This window comes from Aquila chrysaetos, chromosome Z (assembly GCF_900496995.4).
Source record: "Aquila chrysaetos chrysaetos chromosome Z, bAquChr1.4, whole genome shotgun sequence".
In the NCBI taxonomy this organism is placed as follows: Eukaryota; Metazoa; Chordata; class Aves; order Accipitriformes; family Accipitridae; genus Aquila; species Aquila chrysaetos.
The window spans coordinates 74,599,928-74,612,915 of NC_044030.1; the positions used below are offsets into that span (position 1 = coordinate 74,599,928).

Here is a 12,988-nt window from a genome sequence, read left to right on the forward strand (position 1 = left end):
TTTAGACTCCCTGTGCGAAGCTGAAATAGTTTTGCATGCCTATCTGTCCAAAGAGAGGGTCTGTTCCACTTGTTGGGATGCCTTGGAGGTCAACAGTGTTCCCAGGAACACACAGCTGGAAGGCTCCATTTTGTCAGAGCCCCACCAGCACCCCGTACACAGGGACTATGTCACAGTGCAGATGTGAAGAACGCAGTTGTCCAGTATACTGGGACCCAGCTCAGCAGTCAGGTGAAGGGAGGACTCAACCAGCACCAAGGTCCCACTTTGTACAGCATATTTTGAACTGTTATATAGGGAATGCTGTGTGAGTGTGCAAGGTGCCAGGGATTATCTTTCCATTGCATTGAACAGTGTCTGACAAATCAGAAAGGACTCAAGTCAGATTTAGATGACTTTTTTGTTCAAGTGAGATTCTAATCTCACTAATTTTAGCTTTGGGAGAGTTTTCTGTTTCATTCAAATTAGCTCTGGGATCTTAATGATTTATTTGTTAAGACAATGGGGAAACACTAAGAATTTGCATTTGGGTTTTCATTTCAGCTGCTTCTACACAAAAAGACAGAGGTTATTATTTTTATCTTCAAATCAGTTTAATAACTGAAGGAACTACTGGAGCCCTGCTGCATTATCATATTAGAATCTTTCTAAGCCCCTTACCAGACTGTTTCCACATAAACAGCATGGGTTTATTTAAAATAAAAATGTTACACTTCCTGTGATCTAGAATATGTTCTGAGGCAGAATGCAACTTTTTTAGTTTTTCTCAAGTATTGACAAGCTACTTATATACACATGTTACATGAGAAAAAGGGCATTGCACTCCCCTTGCAAGTAAAAGAATCTATCAACATCAGCAAAACTTGTAAGGCTTATACCACATAAGCACAAACCAAAAAAAAAAAAAAATACAAGTGGGAAAGCATATAAGAATCTCAAAACCTTATTGTATTTTCTGTTGCTGAGTAAAGGCAGGATGCTGCCTTTTCTCTACACAAAAAAATTTTATTGTATCCTTCCTTGAGGAGTAGCTTCAGTCTCTTGCCACAGTAAAGAGAATAGTGTATATTCTCCCAGGGCCACAGGTAGGTATCTTGAGCCTTAGGGACTAAGAACAATGAACTGATAATTAGTTATTGACATAACTGCATTCATTTCAACAGTTTTAAACCTAAACATTTGTTGTCTAGTGATCTTATTTAGCAGGTAAACAATCTTTCTCGAATAGGCTCCGTTCTTCCAGTGGAGGTCAGTTTAGTGAAATGCTAATGCTACCCAGTAAATTGTCTCTTATTCTGCAGCTGTAGGTTTAAATGAAAACCTGCAGAGTATCTCTGTCTGCAGGGAAGGGGACAGTGGTGTTAAAAGGAATGGACTAGACCCGGGAACATGCAGGTCTTATGAAAATGACAATGGAAAATGAATTCCCACCTATACTAATCTTTTTCATCTGAAACAGTAGGCAGCTGCATCAAGCTAAGCTCTTTCTAATCTTGCCAATTTCAAGAAGTACTTTTTCCATAAGTATGAAATGTTTTTGAACTGTTTCTTTCACACACAAAGTTTGAATAGGTTTTGTGTTAGCAATGAGTTGGCATTTTTTTGTACCCACTTACTCGTGTAATTTTTGGAGTGTTCACCCCAAACTGACTAGGAAAGGCTGATAATATTATACCAGCCAAAATGTAAAGTCCTTTTCTGAGCCTATAATGGTATCCCTAATTTCAAGACTGTTTCATTATCAGCCATTTCTCCTGAGAGTATGAGAGCCCACAAGCTGGTTCAAATTCTTTGTTGAACTGTTGTGGTACTGTTTACCCTACCTCCCTCCTGAGACCACCTAGTTTATTTGCAGCAAAGCAGGTTTCTAACTGCATCCATACGCACAAGATATGAAGAGAGGAATGATCAAAATGCACAGTGTAACAGGGCTAATAGTTAAGTGTCAAAATACAACTTGGTAATTATCTCACACATAGCTATTTTTAATATTTCAGTAGGTTTTTAGGTCTGTTCACTGTCACAGTTGACAGTGCTATGGGAGTTGATGAGATTTATTTTATAAAACTCATTCCAGAAAAATTAATCAAAATTATTGTTTCAAGTTGAGACTGCCATGAGGAAACAGCAGTAGCTCACTAGGGTTCATTTTCATGATCTATTTGAATTTTGTTTCCTTTTGTAGAAATATACATGTTCATATTAAGTTGCTGCTGACATACTCTTCTTTATGGAGGACAAGTGCATTTTTCTTTTTTCTTGATTGTTGGTACTTATCCAATGTGACTGCAGGAACTACAGGGGTTTTTTTTACTCTCTTTTCATTTGCTTCTAAGAGGGAGAAAGTGCCACAGACATCATAGAATGAATATGCAGTTACTGCAGCAGCAGATGAGCCTAAAATTCAGATAAGTGCTCCAAGAGAGTAAAAATTTTGGATTACAACCAGAGAGTGACAATAAGACAGCAGAGCTATAAACAGAAAGGAAAATATGGGCCTGCATTTTCCCGATGGCAGTCTTCCAGTACCTGCAGAGAAGGTATTGAGAAGGTATGGGCAGGCTCTTGCTGCAGTGCATGGTAAGAGGACAGAAGATGACAGGCATATATTGAAACAAGAGAGGTTCTAACTGAATATAGGGTAGTATTCGTTCACCCTAAGGACAGTCAAGCAGTGGAACATGTTGCCCCAGAGAGGTTGTGCAGTATCCATCCTTGGAGATTTCAGGCTATGAATGGATAAGCCCAGAGCAACCTGGTCTGGTCTCATAGGTGACTGCTTTCAGCAGAGGATGGATTAGAGATCTCCCAAGCTTCCTTCCAACCTGAATTATTTGTTGAACCTCCAGTTCTAGTTAACCCTAATAGGTCCCATGAAATTTAGGTGACCCTGCTGGGTCTTTCTACTGCTTTTGTTTTCCATTTTTAGCGCATTTCTTACAATCTGTTTCCATACAGACACATTGTCTCTTTCTGTGTGCAGCATTTCCTGAATTTAATGATTCCTCTGTGCGTGTCCCACACAGTTACCTCTGCTTTTCAAATTCTTCACTAGCAGTGCCCCCAATAAGAAGTAAAACTTCAGTAGCTTGTACTTAACTTGTCTTTTTAGTTAAGTCTTCGCAATAAGGTTTACCTCCCACATCTACTCAGTATAATTAACACATGTAGGAGAATATGTGGATACCATGCTTCCTAACCATAAATCTTGTGGGTTTGTTTACTACATACTAGGTAGCTCCAAATGTTCACAGCATTTCATGGAGTTCTAACTAAACATGTTGTATTTGGTTTTCCACTTTCCTAACTTAAACAGCTGCTGTGCATCTAGAGTTAAGGTCAACAAGCTTTTTTGGCTTTCTTACTTCTGTTCAGGCAAATACCAATGATTTTTTCTTTAAGACTGGTTTTAGAACATTTCTTTTGAATGGAAAGTTAAACAAATATATGCTTCTGCATGTCTGATTCGACAAGCACAGATAATTGGCTAATTTTAGCCTCCAAGGATGGTGACTCCACAAGCTCTCCTATGTAAACTTTCACTATTTAGTACGCAGCTTGTGATATATCAATTAAATTGCTGAGTAGCTGATTTATCTCTAAAAAAATAGCAAAATAGAAGTTGCTTTGTCCCTTTTCCCCTACAACTGTCTTCTCTTCTTCCTCAGCCTCCCCTCCCTTCTGCACGCACATGTGTCCACACTGAGACACAACAGGAGACAGAAGTTTTCCTTTTATCTCTGTCTTCCGTAATTCTCCTGACTACTATAGCATGTCTTCTCTCTTCTTTCTTTGCAGTAGTCTGCTCTTGATCCTCTTTCATTCTCCCTCCACATCTTATTCTGAATCTCATCTGAATCAACAACTCCATCTATCTTCTCTGTGGTGATTACCCATGAATCAACATCTCCAAACCTTTCCTTTTGCCTTTTGTCCAAACAAAAATATTGGCCTGTCTCTCTGACATTTCTTTGTGAATTTCTCACCAGCAGACTAAGCTAGGCAGGGCTTGAGGACAGTTCCTGATCAGTCACCCAAATCCTTTGTTTCTCACGTTCTTTCTTAACTACCGTAGAAGACTGACCCACCCTGCCAGTTAAGCAGCAAATCACTTTTCACATCTGAATTCAGATCCAGGCTGTCTTGCACATTCCTTTGCATTGCTATTCTAAAATATTGTGTTTCCTGCTCACCAGGTCTCTTCCATGTATTTTACATTAAGCAGCCACGGTACAATAAACAGAAAATTTGGGCAAGGAGCAAGCAGACCTCATTCTTTCCCAACAAAGTACCCTAAACACTAAGCTATAGTCACATTCTGTCCTGGTTATCTTTTTTCTGTCCCTGTAACTCTTGCATTCATAGCCAGAATGGAAACAAGAGGGGTGGAGAACAATTCTAGCCCAGATTACTCTATGCCATAAGAAATAAGAGATTTGGGAACAAATTTCCCTAGGATGAGATGATAATTTAACTTATGCCTCCTGGTTTCTAGGCAAATGACCAAACAAGTCTATTTTAATCCAAGTGAGGCATTAATTTGTAGTCCACATGTTTTTTAAAAGCCTATGCCCTGTTTGCTCAGGTGGCAACCCATAAAAGAAAACTGCATGCTCAGAGTGAACAGAAACACTGTTACAGACTTACCAGAAAAATAAAATCAAAATTGCTCTAAAATTACAAAATAATAATTGGAGATTTTGATATGTGAAACTGCTTTTGGTTTACTAAGGAAGTGAGGCTAACTGATCTCACAATCTATAAGCTCCATTCTTTCCAATATTATTTTATCCTGTTGCCCAGTATAAATCATAATCAAAAGAGGGTAGAATTCCCAAAGATAATAGAAACATACAATTTTTCTGAAAATAGCCAAATTGGAATGGAAAAGAGAGACCCTAATTAGTGTTTCTCCTCATATGGAAGGAAAATTCTGCAGAATGTAGTTAACATTGTGTTCCATTTGGCAAAAGCCCATTAGACCATCAGCATATGCATGCTGGCCATTCAAGCCAACTCGTGTAGAAGCCACCCCATCGGCATAAGTTGATCTCCAGCACAGCCATAGCCTTTCAATCTCTTGGCCAACGAAGAATCATAGAGGATGTCAGGAAGGAGGAAGCTGGTATTACAGTGGCAAGGTGAAACAAATTCTTAGAAAATCAGGCTTTATTAGTTCCACTGTTCGTGGAAAAACTTGTTTTTTTTCCAGGCTGGTCTCAGCTTTAATCATGTGTTATTGCCACGTTTTAGAACTTAACTCCTGTTGACTCAGTATTGCAAAACTCTTCCTGAAAGAGCTTTTGTTCTCACAAAATTACAGACTTACTATATTCAAGGGCACAAAGTGTTAGCAGTGGCCAAGAAATATTTGATGCAACAGAGAGTATAAGGGATGAGCAATGTCTCTAAGCCACTCATGACAACCTGGAACCATCAGCATAGGTCAATACCACCATGTAGAATGGAACTATTTGAAAATAATTTTGTTTCATACCAGCCGTCTGTGATTCAAACCTCATGTCCTGGCTTGAGAAGAAGGATAGTACATAAATCATTACAAAAACTGGGATGAGTATTCTCTTCCTCTGTGCTGCCATAGTCATAGCTGGTACAGAGCCCATGTCCTCAATTCACAATGTCCTTAGTAGGTGTACTGGGTGTGCATGGCAAGGTTTTGGTAGCAGGGGGGCCTACAGGGGTGGCTTCTGTGAGAAGCTGTTAGAAGTTTCCCCTGTGTCCCATGGAGCCAATGCCAGCCAGCTCCAAGACAGACCCGCCGCTGGCCAAGGCCGAGCCAGTCAGCGATAATGGTAGCACCTCTGGGAGAACATATTTAAGAAGGGGGGGGGAAACCTGCACAACAGCAACTTCAGCCAGAGAGAGGAGGGAGAATATGCGAGAGAAACAACTCTGCAGGCCCCCAGGTCAGTGAAGAAGGAGGGGAGGAGATGCTCCAGGTGCAGGAGCAGAGATTCCCCTGCAGCCCGGGGGGAAGACCATGGTGAGGCAGGCTGTCCTCCTGCAGCCCACGGTGGAGCGGAAATCCACCTGCAGCCTGTGGAGGACCCCACACTGGAGCAGGGGGATGCACCTGAAGGAGGCTGTGAAGCCCATGCTGGAAGCAATCTCTTGGTAAGACCTGTGGCCCCGTGGAGAGAAGAGCCCACACTGGAGCAGGTTTTCTGGCAGGACTTGTGACCCCGCAGGGGACTCACGCTGGAGCAGTCTGTGCCTGAAGGACTGCAGCCCGTGGGAAGGACCCATGCTGGAGTAGTTAATGAAGAACTGCAGCCTGTGGGAAGGACCCAGGTTGGAGAAGTTCATGGAGGACTGTCTCCCGTGGGAGGGACCCCACGCTGGAGCAGGGGAAGAGTGTGAGGAGGAGGGAGCATCAGAGACAATGCATGATGAAGTGGCCACAACCCCCATTCCCCATCCCCCTGCACCGCTCAGCGGGGAGAACACAGAGAAATTGGGAGTTAAGTTGAGCCTAAATTAACTTCCCCAAGCTAAGTTGGTTTTCCCTGTGACAGTAACTGCTGAGTGATCTCCCTGTCCTTATCTTGATCTATGAGCCTTTTGTTATATTTTCTCTCCCCTGTCCAGCTGAGGAGGGGATTGATAGAATGCCTTTGGTGGGTACCTGGCAGCCAGCCAGGGTCAACCCACCACAGTCAGGTACTCCACCCAGACTTCATAACCTAGTACTACTTTCATCATATAAGTAGGAGGCTTTGCTGGGTTTTAATGTCGAACATAGTTGTATAAGTAAAGCTCCTGGAAAAACACAGACCTGCACATTTTGTAGATGCTAAAAAGAACAAAGACTCGTGTTCGTCAGTAATGAGAAGCGTGCTGTCCCTCTGAGCTTTTTGTAAAATGATAATCATTAAAATATTCTGGGATGTAATTTCAGTGCAAATACTGAAAATGTCACTCAGATAGAAATGCCAGGCATATAATTCTTGTTAGGGGTTACCAACCTACATGCTAAGGGAAGGAGAGAAAAAAATATCAAGAAATGACAAAGCTTTTATTTTCCATGCAGTTAGCCAAACACAAACAGATGAACTTTCTGAAGAATGACAGTTTGTTCCCAGGTTGAGAATTTATATGACTTATTTAATGGTTTGGCTGTAAAGTCAAAAATAAAGTGGTTTGTAAAGGAATTCGGTCATTGGCTGCTGCTTTTGTTATGAACACAGTTCCTCTAAAAAAGGAATCAGATTTTGACTAATGGAAAAATATCATATAAAAGAAAATAAAAAGAGATTCAGGATTAGAACCAGAATTTCCTGAACCTCAGTGCCAGTTCTTATACATATTCACCAGTGGAAAATGAGCATAGTGGAGCTGTAACGCAAAGTTCTTCTCAGATCTGGCTTCATAATCTCTCCCTTTCTCAATGAATGGAATTAGTTATATATTTTAGCTTTGTTTTTTGAGTGTTGTCCTGAAGGGTTAGACAGTCTTAAGCTTAAAGCACCTGGAGTGCTGTGTCCAGTTTGGAGTTCCCTAGTAGAAAAAAGACATGGGCATTCCGGAGTGACTCCAGCAAAGGACCGCTGAGATAATTAAGGGACTGAAGCATCTCTCCCATGAGGAGAGGCTGAGAAAGGTGGGACTGTTCAGCCAGGAGAAGAGAAGGCTCAGGGAAGGCTCATCAATGGCTGTAAATACCTGATGGGGAAAGTAAAGAAGATGGAGCCAGGCTTTTCTCAGTGGCATCCAGGGAAAGGACAAAAAGCAATGAGCACAAACTGAAGTACAGGAAAATCCACTTAAACATAAGAAAAACCTTATCTACTCTGAGGGCAATCAAACAGTGGGAAGGGTTGCCCAGAGAGGTTGTGGAATTGCTATCCTTGGAGATATTCAAAATCCAGCTGGACATGACCCTGGCAGCCTGCTCTAGTTGACCCTGCTTTGAGCAGTGGGGTGGGACTAGACAATCTCCAAAGGTCTTCCAACCTCATCCATCCTATGATTCTTTGAAATGTTTACCAAAATTCCTGCCACTTGGATTTTTTTTTTTAATTTCTTTACAACTAAATCGCTACTAGCAATAATTCTGCTTATGAATAATCCCTTCAGTCTAAAGTCCTTAAAGTATCTTGGAAACATTAATTTCAATCAACATGGAAATTGTAAGTGTAGTTAAAAAGATACACATCTCAGTGAGATTTAGTGTCTGCCCATTTTGCAGGTGGGCAAGAGATGTCCAAAATATCAGAGACCAACCTATTGGCAGGGATGGGAGCAGAATTCTGGAGCTGAGTTCCATTTCTCCCTCTTCGTCAGCAGAACATATACCTGCTTTCTGATACTCACTTCTGTCTTCCCCACTTCTTGTATGGTACCTGGGAGGTTTGGTGTCCTCCATGATTCTCTGCCCTTGATTTTATTTTTTCCTCCTCTTATCCACAGATTTGTGCTCCAGAACCTATGCTTTCACTGAGGAAAGTAAAAATAGCATCAGGTCTTACACAGCAGCAGCAAGTCTCTAAACTGAGAGCCTAGGTTTAAAGCCTACCCATGTAATTTGTAGACAGCCAGCAGAAATGCCTCTGATTTTAACAGTTGCCCCCTGCATTTCTGCACTGTTTTTTAAGATAATGATATTATTGGTGCTAGCAGTGCTTCCTGCTGATTGTTTACATACCCAGTTGATGCACTTAGCCCATGCAGTATTTGCCCTGTCATGGTACCAAAAGCACAAACTATTTCCTATCCTTTTTAGTTTCTAGTAATAGATTGATTGTATATAAGTATTTGATTCACTGAGTGGCAAAAATGCATGAATTCAGTGAAATAAAATTGGTTTCATATCGGAGTGTATACTAGTGAATTTAATTCCATAGCAAAACTGACCTTGAAAAGCTGCTACTAAGCCTTCAGATTCCTGTAGGAAAATGCTTGCTTCCTGAAAAATTTGAGCAAAAATTGTGTCAAATCAGGAATCACTTGATAAAATTTTCAATAATTCACATCCATTTAGTATGCCACTGGTTTAAGATTATATAAAAAGTAAGCACTCTTGCTCAAATCAGAGTTTTTGGGCCATGAAAAAGAGCCCGTCACCTTTTCCTTTCATACGTTTCTATGCATACATCAGTATTTTCAAGTACCATTTTCACCTTTCAAATAATGAATTTTGTTTAAGCAGTTAAATTAGAGTTGGAAACTTAGATAGTGGAGTAGATTTTGAAATGCAGTGTGCACCAACAACTTGCAGAACCACTGTTCTTTTGCACCACTGGAGGAGGAATGTACCAGAAATCTCTGTTAAAAAAACTGTCCTCTTGATATAGTTTTCATATCAAAGTCAAAACGGGCTGTGAGAAGTGGCTAAATGTTGCTTTGTTTACTTAACCTTCCAAAAACTGAGGCATTGCCTGTCTCTTGTCTGTGTAGGATAACACAGCATTCTGACTGCACTTACAGCTTCTGTCGAAGGGCAGTAACATATCCATAACATGAGGTTTGTGGTTGTGTGTTCAGATCTGTACACCTGTGACTCTCAATCTGTGTGATTCTGGATGCCTGTCCTGAGGAGTTCACACTGTAGTCCAGGACTAAGAAATGAGGTTTGCATTGGCATGCTTCTTCATTGACAGTAGGCATCTGAAACAGTTTAGGAACATTGCAGACATGGCTGTTGAACTGAGTGTGTCCTTAATGTATGTTATTCAGCAGCATTTAGCTATGAAGAAGAATTTATCTGTATTATTGAACAGCTAGTAATTTTGGTAACAGACAGCATACTTCATAGAAGGTAGCTGTGTAAATGAAAAGTAAGACAGCAAACGTTTAAATGTAGCTAGGGCTCTTAAAGTGAGGTAAAAATCAGTTTGAAGAAATCTGAGCAAAAAAAGCAGAAAACCAGTATTTATAACTGAATGGACTTCTATGACTCACTTGGTGTACTTATTTCTAAGATGTATGTTTACATCTAAAGATTTTGAAATGCCTCAATTACCCATCCATATCATCTGCAACTAATTTGTCCCCTTAAGGTCCTAATGCTATTCGTGCTGCCTTGAAAGACCACCTCGAGGCAACCCTGAAAATCTGTTCTTCATCCAGATAGCAACTTTGCAAGCTGAGTCCCCTACACTCTGAGCTGCACCTGGGACAAAACTCCAGGGAGGAGGAAGGAAAGGAGCCCTCATAGTTTCTGTGTGCTTGAGCTGCTTCACAGCTGCTTTGTTCCTTGTGCTGGTGATAGCCCCCCAAGACTGTTCTATTGGCAGCCTTGTCAGGGGTGTAACCATCCTTTTCTCATGCACTCTGAAGGATGCAAAAATTTCAAGTGGAAGAAGACCTTAAGGGAGTCAGAGATCTCTCTGTTCTGGCTCAAAGTTCCTACCATCCCCAGTTAATCAATCTGAATTGGATTTGAAAGTCTGGTGCCAGTATCTGTTAAACAGTGTCAGATCATATATTCAACATACTGTCAGTGGAGCAACCCAGGGATTAAATTAAAAGAGTAATTTAAAACATGGTTGTGTTATTCTTCAGTGATTTTTCCATTTAAATTGTATAAAATATGCTGCTACCTAGGGCATGCAGCCAAGAAGATGCAGGCATATTACCATAAAAGGCGTCATTGAAAAGGCAACTTGAAAAGATGCAGGTAACAATAATGACTGAAGGTGTGGATCCAAGTTTTAATAAAAATGACTTTTATATCGAGTGAAAATGTCAGGCTTTATGTAAGCAAGGATTTAAAAGCCTGTGTTGTTATTACCTAAAGTAAAACCCACAGTTACGGCATTTTTTCCTCCTGCCATTTCATAAATGTCAGCATAAGGTTTTTATTTCAGGGGTTGTGGAAGAAATATTGTGGATTAAATGCAAAATGAATGTTTTTACCATTTGAAATATGATTGGGTAACTGGGTGCCTGCAAAAAATTACTAATTAAAGTTGATTGTAATGGGATATAAACCAAAATGGGTTTATGTTAATTATAGCGGCTGATAGTTGATTTCTGGTGATCTAAATTACCATGATTAAAATTATTTCAGCTGTTAGTAAAATTTACTAATTTGCTGCAATTTACCATTAACTCCACCATACAGAAGGCAAGCATGAAGGTTCCTGATGCTTATGCCTTTTCTTTGATTCCTTGTAAATATCAAATACTTCTAAAAGAAATGTCATTGATATTTCAGATTTATTACCTTCACGTTTTCTTTTTTGACATTTGTGTGACATAGCCTTTGTCCAATTAAAATATACAGACCTGACATTTCAGATGCTTAGGCATAAAAAGTCATCTTTGTCTACCTGCAGTAACTGAAACTTTTGAATTTTGGTCAGAGTTGTCTTTTAGGTGAAAATCAGATGGTTTTGCTTGCAAGTTCTGCATTGACCACTACAACACCCCACCTTCATACCTTCCCCTTTGGCCCCTAAACTGCGTGGTGGTTTTATAATCTTGAAGCCTGCCATTTCAAAGGCAGAGGACTCCATTGTTGACTCCAGTATTCCAAGGTGAAGTCATTACCCAGTATAGTAAGGCTTATAAAACTTGATAATTATCATACACACCATAGGTCCAACCTGAGACTAAGTGCAAAGAAGGAAGAAATTTCACAGCTACTGAAGCTATACAATAAACAGTGAATCAAGAGCATTTACTGAAAAAACAGATGTAGCCAGATGGATCACCAAGTAACAGGAACATACTGAAGAAAACTGTTAAAATAGATTTTGCTCTAGTACGGAATATATTTTTTATTCCTTGAAATCTTTTCTTCTCCAAATTCTGTTTAGTAGCTATTTCTTCATTATTTAACCAAGAAGTAGGCAAACTCCACAGAAGAGTAGGACGACCTGAAATACTCATGTTAAATCTAATTGGACATAGGTGGTGTTACAGCAGAGGTAAGGGAGAGGCATTCTTATGTCCTTAGTTTGTTAAAACTAAACACTATCCATAGTCCGAAATCTAATATCACATATTTAGTTAATCTTTATTTGTGAAGCCATTTGTTTGCCTTTGCTGTGCAATGAAGATTTCTCTCTCTTTGCAAAATGAGTTTCTTCAAGTAGTTTCTTGGCACATTTTATTTAATCTGTCAGAGATTCAAATATCACCTATAGAAATGCATTCATCAATAGGAGACATAATACTGTCCGTGCAGTAACAGGAACAGAGGAACAGAGCAAGTGAGTTAATGAATGAATGGGTTAATGAATGAATACATTAATAAATCTATCTTTAACCTCCAGAGATTGCAGTGTAAGTCTTTATTCTGTAAACAAGTGCATAAAAGTCTCACAGTCTGCAGCTTCAGGGTCCTTTCCTTAGACTGCAAAACAAAGAAAATATCCAAAACACAATTCACCATGAATGAGAATTTCCAAAGAATAGCAGCCTGGGATGAAGATGGGGGGTAGATCAGGTTAGTGGTGTACTTCATTCAGTTTATATATTAATCATGAAGAAATTAGAAGGGAAATTCATACTCCTGATCAGAGGGTGATTTCAGTTCCTTCAGAATGCATATTGCAGCTTTTAGGAGCTTCAATATTCTCCCACTGCAAAACTAATTAAATAAAGACATTTTTCCTGGAAAATGAGCATCTTTGTGGAACTTAACAGGGTTGTGATACAGCAGTATTGATACTGTTACTGGTTTGGCATGTAGAAAGTTCAGAGTAGTTTGAACATTTGACTTTCTGTAATGAGACACTCCTCATAAGGAAGCTGTGTGGTTTTTACTGATGTTAGAGATTAATGCCATCTATGTAAATACCAGCAGAAAATCTGTTTATAAAAGGTGTTAAACACTAGTCTACTCAGGAGTCAGGTACCAGAGGAGATCTACAAAATGCCGCCAAGATTAGAGCTAGGCATGATAAAGGTACTTCTCTGCATATCCACATACTACTGTATTAAAGAGAGTATAATGCTTTAGGTTAGAAGTCCCAAAAGATTAATTATTTTAAGCTCAGGACAGTGAAGGTTGAAAGTT

General features: G+C 39.8%; 1 protein-coding gene across 12 annotated transcripts in view; it reads left to right on the plus strand.

The window, feature by feature from the left end:
- The window catches only part of PRLR (prolactin receptor), a 124,898-nt gene that overhangs the window by 84,388 nt on the left and 27,522 nt on the right, over positions 1–12,988 (plus strand). The window contains exons 1-2 of one of the 12 annotated variants that reach the window (XM_030004301.1): positions 4,008–4,018; positions 6,306–6,312. The exons of 10 other annotated variants lie outside the window; for them this stretch is intronic. The gene's annotated coding sequence lies outside the window, so the exon portion shown is untranslated. Of the gene's footprint in view, positions 1–4,007; positions 4,019–6,305; positions 6,313–12,312; positions 12,416–12,988 lie in introns of those variants that run through there. One more of the 12 variants, XM_041120877.1, reaches the window with a different exon arrangement.